This window comes from Xenopus laevis, chromosome 4L (assembly GCF_017654675.1).
Source record: "Xenopus laevis strain J_2021 chromosome 4L, Xenopus_laevis_v10.1, whole genome shotgun sequence".
In the NCBI taxonomy this organism is placed as follows: Eukaryota; Metazoa; Chordata; class Amphibia; order Anura; family Pipidae; genus Xenopus; species Xenopus laevis.
The window spans coordinates 141,565,391-141,589,628 of NC_054377.1; the positions used below are offsets into that span (position 1 = coordinate 141,565,391).

General features: G+C 39.7%; 1 protein-coding gene across 13 annotated transcripts in view; it reads left to right on the forward strand.

Moving 5' to 3' along the window:
• foxp1.L (forkhead box P1 L homeolog) overlaps window positions 1-24,238 on the forward strand; it is a 612,880-nt gene that overhangs the window by 142,962 nt on the left and 445,680 nt on the right. For 12 of the 13 annotated variants that reach the window (XR_001935410.2, XM_018259171.2, XM_018259180.2 and 9 more), the window contains one exon: window positions 13,297-13,345. The exons of the other annotated variant lie outside the window; for it this stretch is intronic. The gene's annotated coding sequence lies outside the window, so the exon portion shown is untranslated. The remainder of the gene's footprint in view (window positions 1-13,296; window positions 13,346-24,238) is intronic. 13 annotated transcript variants of the gene reach the window in all.

A 24,238-nucleotide genomic window follows, 5' to 3' on the forward strand; every position in this document is an offset into this window, starting at 1 on the left:
ACTGCTAGTTCGACCCAAACCCGCACGACCCGCGGGTATCGGGTCAGCCCGCACAACTGGTGCTGACGTGTGCCAAGAAGTTTGTGAATGCACACGGGGAGGCATGGAGTATAGTAACCCGGTGGGCCCCCCATGTCCAGTCTGACCCTGAATGGAGGTCACTGACCCCATCTAAAAAACCCAAAATGTACTGTAAGGCAACACATTTAGGGGCCGATTTAACAAAATCTGAGTTTTAGTTTTTTTTTTATGATTTTGAGAGAAAACGCTGTGAAAAAACCCTGGACTCTAACAACCAGATTGCTGAAATTACAAACTGGAGAGCTTCCGAGTTAAGAGCTATATAACTCAAAAACCACAAAAAATGAAAACCAATTGCAAATTGTCTCAGAATATCATTCTCTACATCGTAGTAACAGTTAACTCGAAGGTGAACAACCCCTTTAAAACAATGGAATGTTTTTGATGCATAAATATGGTAAAAGTTGCTTAAAAATAAATTTTCTTTAAATACACTAAAAACTGTTTTTGGTTGAAATTCCCTGTCAGATAGTTTCTCTGGGAAAATACAGCCTTACATTTAGCTGCTTACATATCAGCCCTCACTCTCATTCTGTCAACCCTTTCACCCGAGCCAGAGAAACTATCCCTTTATCTCATGGTGTACGCAGGGCCGGATTTACATAAAGGGCACCCCTAGGCCCACTGCCATTCATTGCCCCTGTCCCCTCCCCTTTATTCGTGCAGATTTTCATCATCAATTGGAATTTAAAAAATGATCGTATCTCCAGCGCTTTCCCAGTGTTTTTGAACCAATGTGGGTGTGTTTGGGCAACATGCTGCCCCCATAAAATCCTGCCACCCTAGGCCCGGGCCTAGGTGGCCTTTCCACAAATCCGGGCCTGGGTGTACGTACATAAGGGTCATTTACGTAGACCCGAGCAGAAAATCAAGAATTGGTGAACGTGCAGAGAGCACTTCTGCCCATGGTCTAACTGTGCTCTGCAGGGGTCAAGATGTAATATATTTGTATATATTTATATATATGTATATTCAGGTATGGGACCTGTTATCCAGATTTCTCAGGACCTGGGTTTTCTGAATAAGGGATATTTCAGCAATTTGGATCTCATAGATCAACAGAATAACTTTTTCCAATTACTTTCTATTTTCTATGTGTCACCGTTTTTCTAATATTGAAGTGTAAAGTGTCATTTTTTAAAGCAGCACTGGGAGGGGGGGTCGCTGACTCTGTAACTGATCTAAATTGATACATATAGTTGACACATTTCTTATCTTTGTCCCTGCTGAGCAGAATCTCTGGGTATCATTACAGGCAGCTGTTAGAATTGATACAATAGTTGCTGATACTCCAGAGATGCTGCTGAGAAATGGATCAACTCAATGTTGCAAAGTGGTAGCAGTTTAGGGCAGAAACACACGGTCAAATTCAGGGAGATTAGTCGCCCGGCGACAAATCTCCCAGAATTGCCTTCCCGCCGGGTAGAATGTAAATTGTAGGCGGGATGGCACTTGGATCACTTCGTTTTCTGAAGTCGCCTGAAGTTTCCTCGTGAGGCGCTCCTAGTGCCGTCCCGCCGGCGATTTACATTCTAGCCGCGGGAAGGCAGTTCGGGGAGATTAGTCGCCCGAAGAAGAGTAGATTTGTTGCCGGTTGACTAAACTCCCCGAATCTGACCATGTGTCTCCGCCCTTAGGGTCTGCACCTGAATTATTGAGCTGCCAGACTGAAACACCAGAGTCAGGAGCATTCAACTTTAAACTTAGATTTTGGAAAAAAAAGTAAAGAATAAATAACGTAAAGTAATTGAAAAAAGACTTTATTTGGGGATTAATCTACAAACAACTGAACTGAAAAAAGTGTTTGGAAGGTGAGAAACCCCTTTAAAGGGGTTGTTCACCTTTGAGTTAACTGTTATTATGATGTAGAGAGTGATATTCTGAGACAATTTGCAATTGGTTTTCATTTTTTATTATTTTTGTTTTTTGAGTTATTTAGCTTTTTATTCAGCAGCTCTCCAGTTCTCACTTTTGGCAATCTGGTTGCTAGGGCCCAAATTACCATAGCAACCATGCACTGATTTGAATAAGAGACTGGAATATGAATAGGAGAGGACTTAAAGGTGAACCACCCCTTTACTACTAAAAACTCATTTAAACCTTAGGAAAACCCAGTAGGATTGTTTTGCACCCAGGATGGATTAATTTTATCTGTTGGGAACAAGTGCAAGATACTGTTTTTATTTATAGAGAAGAGGGAACAATTTCAATCTTATATTTTATTATAAAAATGGAGTTTACAGGAGGTGGCCGTCCCATTTTTCTTAGTTTCTGGATAATAGATCCCATACATAGTTACATAGTTAAATTGGGTTGAAAAAAAGACAAAGTCCATCAAGTTCAACCCCTCCAAATGAAAACCCAGCATCCATACACACATCCATCCCTCCATACTTTTAATTAAATTCTATATACCCATACCTATACTAACTATAGAGTTTAGTATCACAATAGCCTTTGATATTATGTCTGTCCAAGAAATCCTCCAAGTCCCTCTTATAGTCATTAACTGAATCAGCATCACAACATCACCCGGCAGTGCATTCCACAACCTCACTGTCCTGACTGTGATGAACCCCCTACGTTGCTTCAAATGAAAGTTCTTTTCTTCTAGTCTGAAGGGGAGGCCTCTGGTACGGTGATCCACTTTATGGGTAAAAAGGTCCCCTGCTATTTGTCTATAATGTCCTCTAATGTATTTGTAAAGTCTAATCATGTCCTCTCGCAAGCGCCTTTTTTCCAGAGAAAACAACCCCAACCTTGACAGTCTCCCCTCATAATTTAAGTCTTCCCTCCCTCTAACCAGTTTAGTTGCACTTAGTCTCTGCACTCTCTCCAGCTCATTTATATCCCTCTTAAGGACTGGAGTCCAAAACTGCCCCCATACTCCAGATGAGGCCTCACCAGGGACCTATAAAGAGGCAGAATTATGTTTTCATCCCTTGAGTTAATGCCCTTTTTTATACAAGACAGAACTTTATTTGCTTTAGTAGCCACAGAATGACACTGCCCAGAATTAGACAACTTGTTATCTAAAAAGACCCCTAGATCCTTCTCATTTAAGGAAACTCCCAACACACTGCCATTTAGTGTATAACTTGCATTTATATTATTTTTGCCAAAGTGCATAACCTGCATTTATCAACATTGAACCTCATTTTCCAGTTTGCTGCCCAGTTTTCCAGTTTAGACAAATCACTGTGCAAAGTGTCAGCATCCTGTATGGAACCTATAGTTCTGCACAATTTAGTCTCATCTGCAAAAATAGAAACAGTACTTTCAATGGCCACCTCCAGGTCATTAATAAACAAGTTGAAAAGCAAGGGACCTAGTACAGAGCCCTGCGGTACTCCACTAACAACACTGATCCCATTAGAAAATGTTCCATTTACCAGCACTCTTTGTAGTCTATCTTGTACCATTTTACCCAGACAGACAGTGGACTTGCAGATAAAACGTATAGTAAGGATGAAGGCTGTTCTCATGCTCATATTCAGGAGGTGCTGGGAGTACTTTTCATACTGTTCATGTCGGAGCTCATGGTGCTGGTACATCCTATAAAAGTTCTCATTGTACCTGAGCAATGTGGACAGAGACAGTTTCTCTTCTCGTTATTATTGTTGACACAGGTTTGTATCACATGAAACATTCTAACATAGACAGAGCAAATGACAGTTGTTTTAACTACAGTGCCAGGGTCTGATCATACAGTATATCTGAGTACAGACAAGGCAGCGAAGAGGGGGGTCCTCCAATATTTCATAGAAATATGAAAATGTCTTTTGTAAGGGGATGTCGTCCCAGAACTATGATTAATAAGCAACTTCATAATATACATTCATTTCACATGTGCAATTGTCTTAAAGTTATTTGTAAATTGAATTACTATTGAAAGCAGTGTCTGTCTTTCCCTTGCTAGTCTCTGCTTGGGTGAATCTGAAACAGAACTGAAGGACAGACAGACGCTGCTTTCAATAGTAATTACATTTACAAATACCTTTAAAGACCACTGGGAATGTGTAATGGGTGTATACAAAATTGTCTTTTCTTTAGTCTTCAATTTATTTTTGGAAAAAATTATAGCTTTTCTACAAAAATTCCCTTGACTTACTATTAATAGAGGTATTTAGTCAAACAATAAGGTTTGTTATAACAATGTTTTGAAATATAAGTTTATTACTAGAATACTGTAGAAACATATTGTTTGTGACCAATTCTATACAAATTTTAATAATTAATGTGATTATTAATGTCATTATGTGTTAATGTAAAAACTTTTACTTAAAGTATATATTAGGCTTTTACCAAAAGCTGTAATTTAACTTGAAAAAACCCCAATAAAAACTTATTGTTATCAATTCATTTTTGGGTTTACATTCCATTTAATTGTAGGGATGCGCCGAATCCACTTTTTTGGATTCGGCCGAACCCCCGAATCCTTCGCGAAAGATTCGGGCAAATACCGAACCGAATCTGAACCATAATTTGCATATGCAAATTAGGGGTGAGGAGGTAAAAACATTTTCTACTTCCTTGTTTTCTGGAAAAAAAAAGTCACGCACTTTCCCGTCCGCCCCCAATTTGCATATGCAAATTAGGATTCAGATTTGGTTCGGCCGGCAGATGGATTCAGCCGAATCCGAATCCTGCTGAAAAAGGCCGAATCCCGAACCGAATCCTGGGTTCGGTGCATCCCTATTTAATTGCATGTCACAGCTATGGATAATCCGTGTACTATAATTTATGTAAATACACTTATGACACCTGTTCTCTAGAATGCTCTGGGTTTTCTGGAAAAGGGATCTTTCCATAACTTGGGTCTTCATACCTTAAAGGGGTTGTTCACCTTTTATTATGCTTTTGAGAGTGATATTCTGAGATAGTTTGCAATTGATTTGTTTTTTTAGTTATTCAGCAGCTCTCCAGTTTGCAATTTCAGCAATCTGGTTGCTAGGGTCCAAATTCCCCTAGCAACCATGCCTTGATTTGCATAAGAAACTGGAATATGAATAGAAGAGGCCTAAATCGAAAAACTATTAATAAAAAGTAGCAATAACAATAATTTTGTAGCATCACATATATATATATTAGGGATGCACCGAATCCACTATTTTTTAGGGATGCACCGAATCCACTATTTTGGATTTGGCCGAACCCCCGAATCCTTCGTGAAAGATTCGGCCGAATACTGAACCGAATCCGATCCTAATTTGCATATGCAATTTAGGGATGGGAAGGGGAAAACATTTTTTAGTTCCTTGTTTTGTGACAAAAAGTCACTTGATTTCCCTCCTTGCCCCTAATTTGCATGTGCAAATTCGGATCCGGTTGGGCTAGGCAGAAGGATTTTGCCGAATCTGAATCCTGCTGAAAAAGGCCGAATCCTGCCCAAATCCCGAACTGAATCCTGGATTTGGTGCATCCCTACTATTTTGGATTAGGCTGAACCCCCGAATCCTTCGTGAGAGATTCGGCCAATACTGACCCGAATCGGACGAATCTGAATCCTGCTGAAAAAGCTTGAATCCTGGAATCGGTGCATCCATATAAAAACACGAGGCCGAAGGCCGAGTGTTTTTATACAGGTCAGGAAACTCCGAGGTAACTTCTAATATCCTCATATTTTGCAACTGGGGGTACTTTGTTTATTATAATACACAGGTTTCGGTGAGTCATGTGACAGAAATGACATCAGAACTCACCGTTTATAACTGATGACATCAGAACTCACCGTTTATAAGGATATAATTTACAGGTTATTCATGGCTTTTGTGTATTTTATATATATATATATATATATATATATATATGTATATATATATATATATATATATATATATATATATATATATATATATATATATATTCACAGTGGTGTAACTAAAGTGCACCCAGCCCCTCTGCAAAAAAAACCTTCAAAGGAGCCCGGCACACTCCGATCCCCATCCTCCCAACTCTCCTGCCTACTTCCCGCCCACCCCTACCTCTGCCCACTCCCCGCCCTGTGCCGACTTGCGCTAGAGTCCTGCACGGGTCCAATTGGAAGGACCCTGACCTGTCTAACCTGACCCGCACCCACCACATCCCCCTACCCAGAGGCACTACCCGATCCGAACCCTATAAGTCAAACTTACCACCTGACCTGGGACCCGTGATACCAGAAGTGACATCATCTCAGACAGGAAGTGAAGTCACTCTGCAGGCCCATTCACCTGGAGAGCACCAATTTGAAACCTGGTTCTACAAAATAATGCTATTCTTTGGCGTGTTCAGCTTCTGTTTATTATTATTATTATTATTATTATTATTATTAATAAAAAAAAAAAAGTCAGAATCCTATGAGGATATTTTTTTTTCTTGGAACTTCTAGGAAAAGATTAATTAACATAAATTAAACTGAATGTTGATGAGAACCACCGCCTCCCTCAAACTACAAGAAAATGTTCAATTACTTGGGTAGTGTTTTTTTAGCTGTGAGTGGAAAGCTGAAGATTTTTCAAAGCGGACATGTTTTTCGTGGTCTTTGTGTAATTGCATTTATTACACTCGCTTGATCCTCCCTCCCCTCGGCGTGAGCTGGACTTTCTGGGGGCGTCTATGGAGGCCGATAAATACCAGTAATTTATAGGCATTGTACGGTGTGGAATTCAACGTTTGCCACTTAAATCCTGTGCTCTGTAGTGAGAGAGCTGCTAGTCCTGATCCCGGCTGCTGCAGTCTAAAAACAGCATTTACTCCATAAAAGGAAAATTTAAAAAAAAAAAAACAATTTTCAGCTTGGAGTTTTTTCATAAAGTGTTTCTTCCTTAGATTTGTGTAGTTCATTTTTTAGTATCACCCACTGTGCATCTTAAAAGGGATCTATATCCAGAAATATGCAGTTTACATTCATTTTCTATTTGTTTTGAATTTGGACCGTCGAAGGCCAATAGCAGACTTTTCAGCCTGAAAATCAGTGGCCCTAACGGTCTATGCACTTTCCATGCAATTTCTGCATTCAGTAAACCCTGGGGATGCTAGCTCTCTTGCCTGCTATTAGCAGTCTTCAGGGTCGGACTGGGAGGCATGGGGCCCACCGGGGCTACTGCCCCAGGGCCCCCTCCAGCCGCCACTGCCGCTCCTGCAGGGGGCTAGTGCGCATGTGCGCGGCGCCGCGTTTGTGCGCATGCGCAGCCATTCTATTCTACCGCGACCCCAAACAAAGCGGGGTCGCGCCGCCCCACTAAGTAGCGGATCTGGGCCGGCGGGGCCCACAAGAGCCCGGGGCCCACCGGGGTTTTTCCCGGTGTCCCACCGGCCCAGTCCGACACTGGCAGTCTTAAACTGCAAATAACACCGAAAATGCTAAAATCGAGAATAATGTAAATGATAGAAGCACCCAGAGTTGCACCTTGGTTAAGTTTACATCAGTTTGTTAATTTGTCTCCACTAGGGATGCACCGAATCCACTATTTGGGATTCGGTCGAATCCTTTATTTGAGATTCGGCCGAATAACAAACCGAATCCAAATCCTAATTTGCATGTGCATTTGAATATGCAAATTTGAAACGGAAAAGTAAAATTTTTGCTTCCTTGTTTTGTGGCGAAAAGTCAAGATTTGCCTTGCCACCTCTTTCATATGCAAATTAGGATTTGAATTCAGTTCATCCAGGCACAAGAATTCGGCCAAATCCGAATTCTGATGAAAAAGGCCAAATCCCGAACCGAATCCTGGATTCAGTGCATCCCTAGTCTCCATGTTGCCCTGGGGTGTTAAATAAAGATAAATACCGTTAGGGCCTCTTTTATTGAGACTAGGGATGCAACAAATCTACTATTTGGGAAAATCCTTTGTGAAAGTTTTGGCTGAACTGAATTGGAATTCTAATTTGTATATGCAAATTAGGAGGATGAAAGAAAAAAAGTGGGAAAACATTTTTTACTGCCTTGTTTTGTGACGAAAAGTCACGCGATTTCCCTTCCTGACTCTCATTTACATATGTAAGTTCAGATTCGGTTCGTCCAGGCACAAGGATTCAAATCCGAATCCTGCGGAAAAATGCCCGACCCAAATCCTGGATTCAGAGACTATTTGATTTGGGCTCTCAGGATCACAGCTTCCCCTAGGGGATGAGACATAGATAAAAGTACAAAGGACTTACTATTAATTAATAACAACTAAAATATATCAGCAGAAGGGTGTATACATAAAAAATACAAGTGACGTATTAATAAGGATCGATACAGGTAATTTTGAGGGATCTGCTTCATACACTTTACAATCTGGAGCCCTCCAGAAACCCACCTACAGTAGAAGTCATGGACTAGGGATGCACCGAATCCATGATTCGGCCTTTTTCAGCAGGATTTGGATTCGGCCGAATCCTTCTGCCCGGCCGAACCGAATCCAAATCGTAATTTGCATATGCAATTTAGGGACAGGGAGGGAAATTGCGTGACTTTTTGTCAGAAAGTAAAAAAGAAGTAAAAAATGTTTTCCCCTTCCCACCTCGGATTCGGTTCGGTATTCGGCCGAATCTTTTGCAAAGGGTTCAGGGGTTCGGCCGAATCCAAAATAGTGGATTCGGTGCATCCCTATCATGGACTAGAATGGCCCAGTTTCCTGCATTACAGGGAAATAAGATCAGCGTTATCTCCATGCAGTAAAATAATTCTTTAATGTTAGTTATATAGAGAGTGATATTCTGAGACAATTTGCTACTGGTCTTTATTTTTTTATTATGAATTAAAGGGGTTGTTCACCTTTCAAACACTTTTTTTCAGTTCAGTTGTTTTCAAATTGTTCCCCAGAAATAAACTTTTTTCAATTTCTTTACATGATTTATTTTTTACTGTTTTTCCAAAATTTAAATTTGAATGTCCCTGTCTCTGGTGTTTGAGTTTGGCAGCTCAGTGGTAATTCAGGTTGCAGACTTTTTTGCAACATTGAGTTGATCCATTTCTCAGCAGCATCCCTGGAGTATTAGCAACTATTGTATCAATTCTAACAGCTGCCTGTAATGAAACCCAGAGATTCTGCTCAGCAGGGACAAAGATAAGAAATGTATCAACTAAATGTATCAATTTAGAACAGTTTACAGGGTCGGCGACCCCTCCCCTCCCGGAGCTGCTTTAAAAGGAGAAAAATCACACTTCAATATTAGAAAAACAGTGACACATATTAAACAGAAAGTAATAGGAAAAAGTTGTTATTTCTGGTGATCTATCTTAAAACATGCAGTTTTTTGAAGGTGAACACCCCCTTTAACCTTTTCTTAGCACCTCTCCAGTTTGCAATTTTTAGGTGCTATCTGGTTGCTAGGGTCCAGTATACCCTAGTAACCAGTTATTGGTTTGAATGAGATACTGGAAAGAGGCAGAATATAAAAAAAAATGAAGACTTATCGATGGGAATAATTTACATATAGAAAAATGTTTTATTTTAAATTTAAACATTTACAAAACCAATAGAAAACAGAGAAGAAGGAAGAGGTAGAGGTACAAGCTGTCATACACATTATATGAATTTAGATGTTCTTAAATAGTTTGAATATTTAGCCAGTCTGGCTGTATACAATGTACAATTTGCTTTGTATTAAATTTCCTTTTTATTTACAAAACACAATAGTTTTTTGTCTTGGTGCAACAGCTTTCATCCTTTACTATGTACAAATGTTCTACAGGTATGGCATCTGTTATCCAGAAACCCATTATCCAGAAAGCTCTAAATGATAGGAAGGCTGTCTCCCATAAACTCCATTTTAATAAGATGACTCGACTTTTTAAAAATTATTTCTGTGTAATAATAAAACAGTAGCTTGTACTTGATCCCAACTAAGATATAATTAATCCTTATTGGAAGCAAAACCAGCCTATTGGGTTTATTTAATGTTTATATGATTTTCTATTACACATAGGGAGTTTTTTATTTTACCTTGAATGAACTCACAACTTGAATGGTCTCTTACTAAAGAAAAAAGTCGAATCAGTCAGTTCGGGGTAAACAACCGGAAAAAGCGGATTGAGAGTTTTCGGCAAGAAAAACCTCAAATCGATTGAGTTTTCGGGTAAAACCCTCTGAAAAAAGCACTTTTATTACTTCCTTGTTTTGTGGCAAAAAGTCATGAGATTTCTCTCCCGCCCATAATTTGCATATGCAAATTAGGATTTGGATTCGGTTCGGCCAAATCCGAATCCTGCTGAAAAAGGCTGAATCCTGGGCGAATCCCAAACCGAATCCTGAATTTGGTGCATCCCTAGTTCAAGGGACTTCTGCCATTGACTTCTACATGACCACGACAGATTTTAGACAGTGGCTGTTTCAAACATCAGGGTATAATAAATGTAAAAAATTCAAGTTTTTTTTTTAACTCGAAAAATTTATTTTTGACCAAAAAAATAACCTCGAAAACACAACTCGATCCTTAATAAATCTGCTCCTTAAGGTATGAAGAACCAAATTACGGAAAGATCCGTTATCAGGAATTCCAGGAGCATTCTGGATGACAGGTCCCATACAGTGTCCTGATATATAATGAATAAAGTACCCCCTCTTGTAAAATATAAGGATATTATAAGTTACCGAGGAGTTTCATGACCATATAAAAACACGAGGCCGAAGTCAGTGTTTTTATACAGGTCATGGAACTCCGAGGTAACTTATAATATCCTCATATTTTGCAACTGGGGCTACTTTATTTATTATAATACACAAGTTTCAGTGAGTCATGTGACAGAAATGACATCAGAACTCACCGTTTATAACTGATGACATCAGGACTCACCGTTTACAAGGATATAATTTACAGGATATTCATGGCTTTTGTGTATTACATAGAAATACCCTCCACAAATGTGTGAAACGATCGACTTGTCAGATGGGAGAAAGAAAAAGTCTCTTGTGAGTGAAATAAAAATGCACATTGTATCAGTCAGTGTTTATAGGAGTGTGTCCGGGTGTTTGTGGTGCCAGCGTGTGGCCTTTCAGGTATTTCCCCTCTGAGTGTGACAGCGAATCTAACGATGGAAATTCAGCCTTGTCTCCGGCACAAATCTCTCTTGTGCTCTTCTTGTTTAACTTTTTTTTTTTTTTCAAAGAAAGGGAAAATATGTCAGAGGTATTTGGATGACTCGTTCCTCTTACCTCAGTGTGGAAATATCTGATATTTGAAACCACTTGTAAAGTAATGGAGGTTTGATTGCAACAAGGAACATGATTAGGTTTCATTCATTCCTTCCCCTGCTCAGCAACCTGCTCTCTCTTGTCTGGACCTCTAGCAGGTACCATTTCTTTTTATATCCCTGCCTGAAAACTATGTGTCCCTTTTCTAAGAGTTTCAGGCAGAAAATGATTTGTTTAAATGCATTCGACCAGGATTCGGATTCGACCGAATCTTTCCGCCCAGCTGAACCGAATCTGAATTTGCATATGCAAATTAGGGTCGGGGAGGGAAATCGCATTACTTTGGCCAAATCCTTCTGCCAGGCCAAACCAAATCCTAATTCGCATATGCAAATTAGGGGCGGGGAGGGAAAGCAAGGAAGTAAATTTTTTTTCTCTTCCCATCCCTAATTTGCATATGCAAATTAGGATTTGGTTTGGTATTCGTCCGAATCTTTCGCAAAGGTTTATGGGGTTTGGCTGAATCCAAAATAGTGGATTCGGTGCATCCCTAGGGGCGAGAAGGGAAAGCGTGTGACTTTTTGTCACAAAGCAAGTAAATAAAAAAAAAAATTCTCTTCCCATTCCTAATTTGCATATGCAAATTAGGATTTGGTTCGGTATTCGGCAGAATCTTTCGCAAAGGTATAGGGGGTTCGGCCGATTCCAAAATAGTGGATTCGGTGCATCTCTAGTATCTGGCGCGAATCTTTCTCAAAGGATTCGGGGGTTAAGCCAAATCCAAAATAGTGTATTTGGTGCATCCCTAATTTAAGCTACAGACAGCATCAGACTGGAACGCGCAGGGCCCACTAAGCCTACAGCCTCAGGGCCCCTCTACACCCCCACCCGATGAGCGCGTGCATATATTTTTCCGGTGCATCAGCGTGACCGGGATCAGGATTAGGGAGAGAGGTACGGAGAGGGAGTGCATGGAGCGGGTCTGGGCCAGCGGCGGGGCCCAAAAGAGCCCAGGACCACTGTTTTTTTTTCCCAGTGTCCCGCAGGCCCAGTCTGACCCTGACTACAAATAAATGATTTCTTGGCGACAAATGTGCTCTTTTGTTTCAGAGAATTTTTCTTTCCGTAGTTCTATAGCGGGCCATTTAAAGGGTTGGTTCGCCTTTGTTACCTTTTAAGGGGGTCATATACCAAAGGTCGAATTTTAGAATTTTGTGTTCCTCGAATGAACTTGAACTCAAACTCGATTGGAAAAAAACTGGAATCTGCAAATTCAGGGTTAACAACCTAAAAAACCGCAAATTGAGTTTTTTGGTGGGAAAAAACTTGAATGGATTGAGTTTTGGGGCAAAACCGTCCGAAAAAAACTCAAAAATCATGAAGGCTATTTACATCTTGAAACCCAGGATTTTCGGATTTGAGCTATTTCCAGGGTTGGGGTTAAATAAATCTTGAAAAATTCAAGTTTTTTTTAAAAAAAAAAAAAAATTAGAAAATTTTTTTTTTAGCCTGAAAATGTGATTTTTTACCAAAATAATCAACTAGAAATTTTCATGAAAAACACAAGTCAAACCTTAATAAATCTGCTCTTAAGTATGTTAAAGAATGGCTAATTCTAAGAACCTTTCCAATTGGCCTTCATGTTTCCTTTTTTGACTGTTTGCCTTGTTCCTCTGATTCTTTTCAGCTTTGAAATGGGGGTCACTGAACCCATTTAAAAATGATTTCCTTTTTCTGTGTAATAATAAAACAGTAGCTTGTACTTGATCCCAACTAAGATATAATTAATCCATATTGGAGGCCTATTGGGTTTATGTTAACAACCCCCTTAAAGGCATGTGTTTGGTTCCTTGTGAGGTAGATTATTAAATATGTAGTAGCTTTAATTCCTCTGTTTGCCCTGTTATCATAGAATTCTCCTGATGAAAACAATAGGCAAAAAGTATGTTCAGCACAAGCCTATTCATTGAACTCAAGTTGAATGTGGGAGACACTATCCCTTTGAGGGCAGATGAAAAGTCGCCCGCGCTAAAGCACACGCGGCGATGCGTTGTCAATAGTCGCCCAAAGTTTTTTTTTTTAGTAATTTATAGATTTTTTTTTTGCTTTTCAGGTAATGCTATGGATGTGACTTTGAAGGCCGAGAGGACACAGTTTGCCTAGTAAGATCCATTCAAATACTTCTCATACTGCATGGGGTATGGCAAATCTAAACTGGATCTAAAGTCAAATATGATATTAAACTTGCTCAGTGAATGAGGCAGGTCCATGGCAAACCTTTATCACTTTCTGTGTAGTTTTATTTAGGTGAAATGTTCATTTATACATAGATTGTGCTATGGGAATACTTTATACTGCTGTGGGTTCATGTTCACTGTGATATAATGATCTGTATTCTGTACAAATTTGCACTTGGTCTTCCTTGTTTCTGTTTTTGGACTATTTGTCTTTTTAGCCTGAAATTTCAAATACAGTTTATATAAGACCAGATATTTGTTGTTATTATGTTTAGTTCTTATCTATTCAGATACCCTCCTATTCTTCTTCCAGTCTGCCATTCAAACTAATACAGGTATGGGACGTGTTATCCAGAATGCTCGGGACCTGGGTTTTTCTGGATAAGGGATATTTCCAGAATTTGGATCTTCATACCTTAAGGGGCAGATTTACTAAGGATCGAGTGAATTTGTGATACCACGACTTCGAATTTAGTTAGACTTTGATTCGAACTAAAAATCGTTAGAATATTCAACAATTCGATAATCAAAGTACTGTCTCTTTAAAAAAAACTTCGACTTCAATACTTAACCAAATTAAACCTGCCGAAGTGCTATGTTAGCCTATGGGGACCTTCTACAACCATTTTCTTTGTACATCGAAGGAAAATCCTTTGATCGTACGCTAAAATCGTTCGAAAGCTCGAACGCTAAATTCGGTGAAAAATCCTTTGACTTCGATATACGATTTCAATTCGAGGGGCGAATTTCAATGTTTTTTTAACTTCGAAATACGACCCTTAGTAAATCTGCCCCCAAGTCTACTAGTAAATCATCAAAACATTAAATAAACCCAATAGGTAGGCTACACATTTATTGTTATTGCTACTTTTTATTACTCCTCTTTCTATTAAGGCCTCTCCTATTGATAGTTCAGTCTGTTATTCCAATCAGTGCATGGTTGCTCGGGAAATTTGGACCCTAGCAACCAGATTGCTAAAACAGCAAACTGGAGAGATGCCGAATAAAAAGCTAAAAAACTCAAAAATTACAAATAATAAACAATGAAACCCAATTGCAAATTGCCTAAGAATATCACTCTCTACATCATACTAAAAGTTAATGTAAAGGTGAACAACCCCTTTATGGTATGGAAATCCAAATTACAGGAAGACCTGTTATCCGGTGGAGGTGCCATACCCGTATAGTGTTATATCTAGCGGCTACATTTTTTTTTGATATCAGCAGAGCACAACTCAAACTCCCCTCTATTTGAATCAGAATTAAATCCTGAAATTAAAATAAAATAATTGTCCTGTCAATGAGGCAAGGAGAGTGATCCTTAAACCTTGCATAATATAGTGAATAAAGTACCCCCTCTTGTAAAATATAAGGATATTATAAGTTTCATGACCATATAAAAACACGAGGCCGAAGGTTACTTCTAATATCCTCATATTATACAACTGGGGGTACTTTATTTATTATAATACACAAATCTCAGTGAGTCATGTGACAGAAATGACATCAGAACTCACCATTTATAACTGATGACATCAGAACTCACCGTTTATAAGGATATAATTTACAGGATATTCATGGCTTTTGTGTATTATAAATACATTATTGGTTTATCCAGCTCAACCTTACTCTGCGATGCAAAATGAGTATATATGTGAGATAAAGCTTTCAGAGCAGATTCACTCTGTGCACGACGTTCTCGTTTAATTCCTTTGTTTTGTGATGTTTGCAGAAAAATTGCTCTGATCTGCCGAAATAAACCCCCGGTTTCACCTTTTTGCTTAAAGCTAGACACCTTGTTTCGGCTTCATAGAACTTATCATTGCTGTAATAACGGAAACAAGCGCATACACACTCTCACTCTCTCACACACACACACACACACACACACACACACACACAAAGTCAGCTTGACTACTGTATACATGTCAGCACTGGTCCAGGGAGTTTCAAAGAAATGCTTTATTGATTCAGTAATTGAGCAAAGCAGAATGGACAAAATGATGGCGCATCCCGAGGCGAGGAAAGCCCCTTCAATTATGTGCGTCTGTTGTGTTTATGTTGTGCTTCAACCTGTTGTAAAGGTTTGTCTCAGTGTGTGACTGGATAGTTTGTATCACACACACACACAGCACTCATCCTCTAATGATCACGTTTTATTAGAAATGTCTGTGTGAGGCTTTACTTAGTAACACAAAATACTTTTTTTCTGATGAATTTATATAACTTATACTCTAAAATAAAGCTCCCCATAGACGCGACGATTCTTCTTGCCGAACGACCAATTTTAGCGAAGCCCGACCAATCCTTCGAAATTATCGTGCGGTTAGTGGGATTCGAACGATCGTACATCTTACGATTTTTCGGCCGACATCTGTCAGGAAATTGATCGGCCAGGTCAAAAAATCTTTGTCGGTCCCAGTGCAATCTATCTATGTTTGCACGGCCAAACAGGCAGCTCCCCTTTGTTTTCCTAGCAAATCGGTCTTTTTAGTTGATGGTAAATTCGTACGATCGTTCCGAGAAGATCGTGGTCTCACGATGAGGATCTGATCTTTTAAAAATCTCAACATCTATGGCCAGCTTAAGAGAGCGTAGAATAATAGTTTTAATGTGATGAACAAGCAGTTCTGTAATAGTCAAGCACAATTACAAAAAGTCATAGCTAGCGGAATACACGATGTATCCTAAAGGCAATCGATATAATCAAACGATTAAATCCAATGGGCAGATTTATCAAGGGTCCAATTTCGAAGTTCAAAAAAACTTCAAAATTCAACCATCGAATTAAAAACTTCGAAAAGTTTTTTCAACAAATTTGGCAATCCTACGATCAAATAAAAATCGTTTGATCGAACAATCGAACGATTTTTAGCGATCAATCGAAGGATTTCTATTCGACCTGGAAGGTCCCCATAGGCTAACATTGCACTCCGGTAGCTTTAATTTGGCGAAGTATGAAGTCGAAGTTTTTTTTAAAGAGACAGTACTTCGATTATCGAATGGTCGAATGATTTTTACTTTGAATCGTTCTAATCGAAGTCAAATATAGCCTATTCGATGGTCGAAGTACCCAACAATTTACTTTGAAATTCGAACCATCACTCGAGCTTAGTAAATCTTCCCCTAAAACTAGTGGTGTTTATTTTAATAGACTACATTTATTGCAAGTCATCTCTTAGGTATTTAGGGAAATGTTTTTGAGTACAGGTATGGGACCTGTTATCCAGAATGCTTGGGACCTGGGGTTTTCTGGATAACGTATATATCCATAATTTGGATCTTCATCTATTAGAAAATCATGTAAACATGAAATAAACCCAATAGGCTGGTTTTGCTTCCAATAAGGATAATTTATATCTTAGTTGGGATCAAGTACAAGCTACTGTTTTATTATTACAGAGAAAAAGAATATCATTTAAAAAAAAAAATGGAATTATTTGATTATAATGGAGTGTATGAGAGACAGCCTTTCTGTAATTCGGAGCTGTCCAGATAACAGGGTTCCAGTTAATGGATCCCATACCTGTATTAGGTGTGTTCATCATTGATATAGTTCTTTTATTTATATTAAATCACTCAAACAGTTAGGGTTACCACTTGTCCAGTTTTGACCCAGACAAGAGGGTTTTCAGAAGGGCTGCCTGGGTTTAAAGTGTCTGCCCATTTTTCCAAATTAGGATCATCACCCCTTCCCACAACGGCATCGCCCCCCGCCCCTAAACATTATGGCTTCACCCCTCAATGTCATCAACCTGCCCTGTGATGTCACAGTCATGCCCCCTGTGATGTCAGCTCCTGCCGGGGGCATGAAAAGTGGCAACCCTACAAACAGTCGGTTATCACATTTAAAAATATTATACCTTTGTTTGACTCCACAGAATTAGGGATGCACCGAATCCAGGATTCGGTTTGGGATTCGGACAGGATTCGGCCTTTTTCAGCAGGATTCGGATTCGGCCGAATCCTTCTGCCCAGCCGAACCGAATCCTAATTTGCATATGGAAATCGTGTGACTTTTTGTCACAAAATAAGGAAGTAAAAATGTGTTCCCCTTCCCACCCCTAATTAGCATATGCAAATTCGGATTTGGGTTCGGTATTCGGCCGAATCTTTTGCGAAGGATTCGGGGGTTCGGCCGAATCTTTTGCGAAGGATTCGGGGGTTCGGCCGAATCCAAAATAGTGGATTCTGTGCATCCCTACACAGAATAAAGTATTAATTATATCCGATCCTCTCCAATTTTTTATACATTTTTTATTTACAGGGTTCGATAAACTTTTGGGGCAGTAGCAGTTATGTATCCCAGTTTAGGAATGGGTTTTGATCAAACATCTTGGGATCCTATTGGATTGGTGATGGTCTGTAGTGTGTGAAAACTGAATGCACTATGTCAATGGGTGAATGCTGCAGGCACTGAGTTTCAATAATTACCTGCTATAACAAATCATTGTTTACCCAAAATTCCATATCCTTTAAGCTTAAAGATATACCCCCTTCTTAACAGTGGTGCAATGAATAAGGCTTGTGCTGAACATACATTTTGCCTGTTTTTTTAATTATGAGATATATTTGTTTGTTTTTTATTCTTTAATCAGGCAAAATTTGAAATCGAAACTAAAGCCACATTCTATTTCTGATGGCAACTATCAGAATCAGCAAATCAGGAGCCATTGAGAAGCCGCTCTATGATTAAACCCCTCTTTTCCCCATAGCCTGTTATCTTTTGAGAAAAGGAGCAGCTCTTTATACAGAGGCTTCTCAGTGGGCTGCCGATTTTTTTCACTTTACTTCTTGTGACTCTAGTTTAATTTTAGTTTCATTTTGTTACATTTTTGTTTACAGCGAGAAATCACAAAAAAATATAGATTTCTCGTAATTAAAAGAACACGTATGCTCAGTAAAAGCCCTGTTCATTGAAACAATGTTTTAGTGTTGCAATGTTTCACTTGCAGGAGAGACAAATTGACATTGTCTCACATTTCACTCTAACGTAACCGCTTCCAAAACTGTTGGACTGTCCTTAATGTCAGGGCTGGACTGGGCCGGCGGGACACTGTGAAAAAACCCAGTGAGCCCTGCCGGCCCAGACGCGCTATTGTCACTGCCGCCGTCCTTCCTCCCGCGCCCCTGGTCGCCAGCAGGAACGAACATAGGTGCGGGGGGACCAGAGGGGGGTTGCTGCTGGGGTGGGGGTCCAAGATGCCTAATGTGTCTTCGCCACTGGGGTTGGGGGCCCCAAATCAGCAGCCCCGGTAGGCCCCAGGCCCACCAGTCCGACCCTGCGTAATGGACTTTTAGAGGTTGCTCAGCCTGCAGGCCAGTTAGGGTGAGAATGGGGAGAATGGCCACTTGCTTTCCTAGATAACCCGGAAAAACCAGCATCAGAGTAGTTACTATTTGGAACTGTAACCCTTTCAACACTCGTTTTTCGGTGTTACACTCCACGTGTGGTGCTTACCTGATGGCACGGGACAAGCCTGAGCCACTCCACAGTGATATTAGAAGAGACTGGGTACCTGGTACTTACTAGCGCAGTGCCTCCACCTAGTGGGATCTGGGAATGCACCTACGTGTGGCCCCACTAGGAACACAGTAATAAAACACACACAGTGTTGATTAAACTGAATAACACTTTATCTAAAAGAAATGGCCAACTAGTACAAATATCACTCACCAGGTGGGAATAGGGGGCCTCACTATTTAACTTGCTTGCGCTGACTAGCAGACAATGAGGTTGGTCTGTAATATAAGCAGATGCTACAGGGCTAATTATTAAATTCTGATGCTAGTTGCACTGGTTTCTGTGCTGCCATGTAGTAATTATCTGTATTAATTACTAAGCAGCCTTATATTGTGACATTTCTATTCTATGTGTACTGTATATTGTGAGTGGGTCCCTAAGCTCAGTAAGTGACAGCAGCACAGAGCATGTGCAGTGAATCAGCAGAAAAGAAGATGGGGAGCTACTGGGGCATCTTTGGAGACACAGATCTTTACTGCTAAAGGGTTGTGGTTGCCTTGGGCTGGTACAGAAGCACAAAACATCATGTATAACATTTCTACCTACTTCTTTAGTTAAGCTTTAGTTCTCCTTTAAACGAATGCTGCGCTGCTTCTAATAATCACTCTACAATCTTGCTTCTCCCCGAACTAAATAAATGGCATGTGGCACACAGGGGGGAGTACCCCGAAGGATTCAGCTTCTTGCATGTTTATCAATAAAAACCACTTCCTTTAAGTTAACAAGTCAGTACATAAGATAAGAGATTACAGTATCTCACATTTTGCTAGAGTACCACATAAGCTTCCTGTTGTCGTGTTATGTGAAAGCTCTGAGAAACAAACCTTTTTTGTTTGCAACCCGTTAAACTCTTTATTGCACATATACCCCCTGCCTGGGATATAATTCATTTGCAACCATTGCAATCAAACTTTTAAAGGGGTTGTTCACCTTCGAGTAAACTGTTAGTATGATGTAGAGAGTGATATTCTTAAACAATTTCCAATGTATTATTATTTGAGTCATTTCGATTTTTTATTCATCGGCTCTTCAGTTTGCAATTTCTGGTTGCTAGGCTCCAAATTACATTAGCAACCATGCATTGGAATATGAATAGGAGAGGTCTGAATAGAAAGATGAATAATAAAAAGTAACACTAACAATACATGTGTAGCCTTACAGACCATTTGTTTTTTAGATGGGGTCAGTGACTTCCATTTGAAAGCTGGAAAGATCCAGAAGAAGAAGGCAAATAATTCAAAAACATATAATAATGAAGGCCAATTGAAAAGTTGCTTATATTTAGCCATTCTTTAACATACTAAAAGTTAACTTAAAGGTGAACCACCCCTTTTAAATGCCAAGTCAACCCTAAAATTAAAATGTGCCTAATAAACAAATAATAAACAAATATCTAATTTTAAGCAACTTTCCAATATACATTTATTAAAATTTTCAGTGCTTTTAAAGTAATTTGTCAAACAAATTGCTATTGAAAGCAACTCCTGGTCCTTACTTTTTAAACAATGTTGCAAAAGTCTTGGTTCCCCAGCAAAGACAGGTCTGTTAATCTTACATTGTATCAACAGTCTGAACCACCAGTGCAGAGAATAGAACGAGACAGAGAGACACTGCTTTCAATAGCAATAAATGTAAAAATAACTTAAAAACCGTAGAAAATGTGTAATGAATGTATATTGCAAAGTTGCTCAGAATTATGTTTTCTTTTATTCTGCATTTTTTTTTTTTTTTGGGATTGACTTGTCCTTTAAGTGTGTAACTGGGAATCAGAAATTCGGGGGGTCTTTAATGTTTCATCTGTGTAGAAGTGCAGGATTGAGAGCACAAGGCTGCAGATTCTTAGGACTTAACCTGCACCATTGTTATTGGAACTGCAATTAAACACGGAGGCAAAAGACACGTAGGTGAAGTTCTGGGGCAAAGATGGGTTTTTCATGTCAATGATAAAGTATCTGTGGTTTAATACGTGATGTGGCTTTATGGTTTAAGCTTTATTAATATGACTGGGTCTGAGTATCAACATGAAGATTTATCCAACAGTGAATGTCTCTGCTTTCCCACACACCTCTGCCCTACTCTTCTGGGGCACTTTGTCACGTTTTGGCCACTATTTGTCACCATTTAATCACTGGGAAGTTACCCACAAGCCTCACAAATCAATTTTCTGTTTCATAACGATATGAGGTTTTGTAACAAAACCCTGATGTATCTTTGTTTACTGCTTGTGTTCCTTCGCTGCATGCTTTGTTAGTCGATGTTCAAAGCAAATGAACCCCAATGTCCCGCAAAGGGGGATGTAGACCCCAAAACACAATTTTGTCAATTAAAAATTAAATTCTAAGGAACCTTTTAATATATATTCATTAAAAATATGTTGACGGTTTTTAAGATGTTTGTAGTTGCCGTATTTTTCTGCTATCTCTCTTGAAACGATGTAGTAGAAGTCAGCCTTACGTGCTTCTTCAGAGGCTGATAAATCAGCTGGCTTCTGCTGCGTTGTTTTAGAAGTCAGAACAAGCAGTGCAGGAAGTAGAAACAGACAGACTCTACTTTTAATAGCATTTACATTTATATAAATAACTTAATAGAAAATGTGTAATGAATGTATAATGAAAGTTGCTTAGACTTAGTTTCTTTAATTGTTTTTTTTTATTCATTTATTATATATTTTCTTCAAACCGGAGTTATAAACCAGAAAGTATAATATTAATAAAAGAACAATATATAAACATATAGGGGCAAATTCACTATGTGCCGAAGCGCATAACGCTAGCGTCAATTCGCTAGCGTTGGGCATTTTCGTTACTTCGCAAATTCACTAACGAACGCTGGCGTAAATTCGCTAGTGTTACTTCGCACCCTTACGCCTGGCGAATTTGCACAACGGACGTAACGACGCAAATTCACTAAGGCGTGCATTGTTCTGAACGCTACCTTTTACGCTAGACTTCCTTCGCCACCTCAGACCAGGCGAAGCGCAATAGAGTAGATAGGGATTGCTTAAAAAAAAGTTCAAATTTTTTCTAAGTCCCAAAAAACGCTGGCGTATTTTCTATATTATGGGTGATAGGCTGAAAAAGATCGAAACTTTTTTTGGGGCTCCCCTCCTTCCCCCCTACATTTCCTAACTCATGGCAACTTAACTATACAGTGGGCACATGTGTAGGGCAAAATAAAAATGTTATTTGATGTTTTGAAGGTTTCCCAGGCATTTGTAGTGCTGCTACGTATTCCTCCATTGAAATTTGAATTTGGCGCCGTATGCAAATTAACCATCGCTAGCATAACTTCGCTTCACTTAGCGAATCAACGCTAGCGCAACTTCGCAGCCTAACGCTACCCCTGAGCGCAACTTCGGATTTTAGTGAATTTGCGAAGCGCTGGCGAAACTACCCCCGGCGAAGTGCGGCGAAGTTACGCCTGTCGCAGCTACGAATCTTAGTTAATGTCCCACATAGACATGAGGAGGACAAGTCAGGCTATAAATACAATCAATATACACAGTACACAGAACTCATATATGGTCACAGAGTTTAAGTGCTATGTGGTAAGAGACACAGTAGGAAGGAGGTCCCTGCCCTGTAGAGCTTACAGTCTAAGTGGGTGGATAACATACAGGCACAAATTGGAGTGGAAAAAGTGCACTAGGTTAAAGCATTGTCCAGTAAGTTCCAGGACTAGTGCTCCAAAAGGTAGACTCTTAATTTTTACATGAAGAGATTGAGAGAACAGTCCTCCAGAGGTAATTTAGGGATGGAATTCCAGAGGTAAGGAGCAGCAAGATAGAAGGGTTTGAGACAAGAGGTGGCAGTGGATGTGGATGGTGTGAAAAGAAAATGAATCTGAGAGGAGCGGAGAAGATGACCAGGAACATAGAGTGAGACAAGAGAAGAAATGTATTGAGGAGCAGAGGAGTGAAGGGCTTTGAATGTTAGCAGAAGGAGTTTATATGTTATATGTTATTGCTTAATAGGCAACTATGCTAAGGATTTTATTTGGGGTTGGGCAGGTTCCCTTTTAGGAGAGAGCAGAAGGGTCCTGGTAGCAGAGTTTAAGATTGATTGGAGGGGTGAGAGATGGGAGTCATGAAGACTGGTTAGTAGGAGATTGCAATAGTCTAAACGGGATAGTATAAGGGCATGGATTAGTGTTTTGGCTGTTTGGGAAAGAAAGGGGTGTATCTGCCTATATTGTGGAGGAAGAAATGGCAGGTTTTGGCAGTTGTAATAATATGATTAGATAAAGATAAGGAGAGATGCTGGTCGAAGATGACCCCCAAGTAGCGTGCTGAATTAACTGGGTTAACGGTCTTGCCATCAATAGTAGTGGTGAAAGGAAGAGACAGTTTGGGTTGGAAGACAGTGAGCTCAGTTTCGGCCAAGTTGAGCTTGAGGTGGCGTTGGTTGTTCCAGGAGGAGATAGTTCTGGGTCTGAATGCCAGTGTTTAGTGAAGGAGTGTCTAAGTGTATCTGGATGTCATCAGTATACAGGTGATATTTAAGGCCCAATGAAGGTATAAGGTCACCTAAAGAGAGAGTGTACAAGGAGAACAACCGAGGCCCAAGTACAGATCCCTGAGGCACCCCCACACTAAGATGAATAGGGGGAGAGTAAGTGGCCATACATGTAACAATTATGATCTTTCTTGGAAAAGATGTTTCCAGGAAAGATTGTTTCAATACACACGTGTAGAGCTGAATCATCAGATAAACATATAGAAACCATAGAATTCTACCTGTATCTGACGATTCAGCACTAACAATGGCTGATGTTTGGGTTCCTTCAAAGGCGCCAATCAAAATTTTCCGTCCAGCCCGATCGACGAGCCGACCGATGTCCAAGTCTTCTGCCGATATCGGTCGGCTCTTTTTCCACCACACACGCACCGAATATCGTACGAAAGTTTTTATACGATATTATTTGTGCGCCTATGGCCACCTTAACAAGGAGCGTCAGAAATGTATGAAGAGAACCACAATTTAGCTTGATCCCGGATACCAATGGAATGGAGAATTTGTATTAAAACTGAATGGTAAACAGTGGATAGAATCCCATTACTACATGGCCATTTGCTTTTAGCCCCTTTCTGAACTTTGCCATTTTCCCCCGGTTAATAAACTGTTCTCAATTCGCACAAATTAAACTTCTCCAAACTTACATTTTGAGGAAAAAGGCTGCAGACTTTGGGCAGATGTGTCTTATATATTCACCGCCTCATTTTAGGGTGAGGCCACACGCTAAGAATCGGGGAAATTTAGTCGCCCTTTTCTTCCGGTGACTGAGCTCCCCGAAAA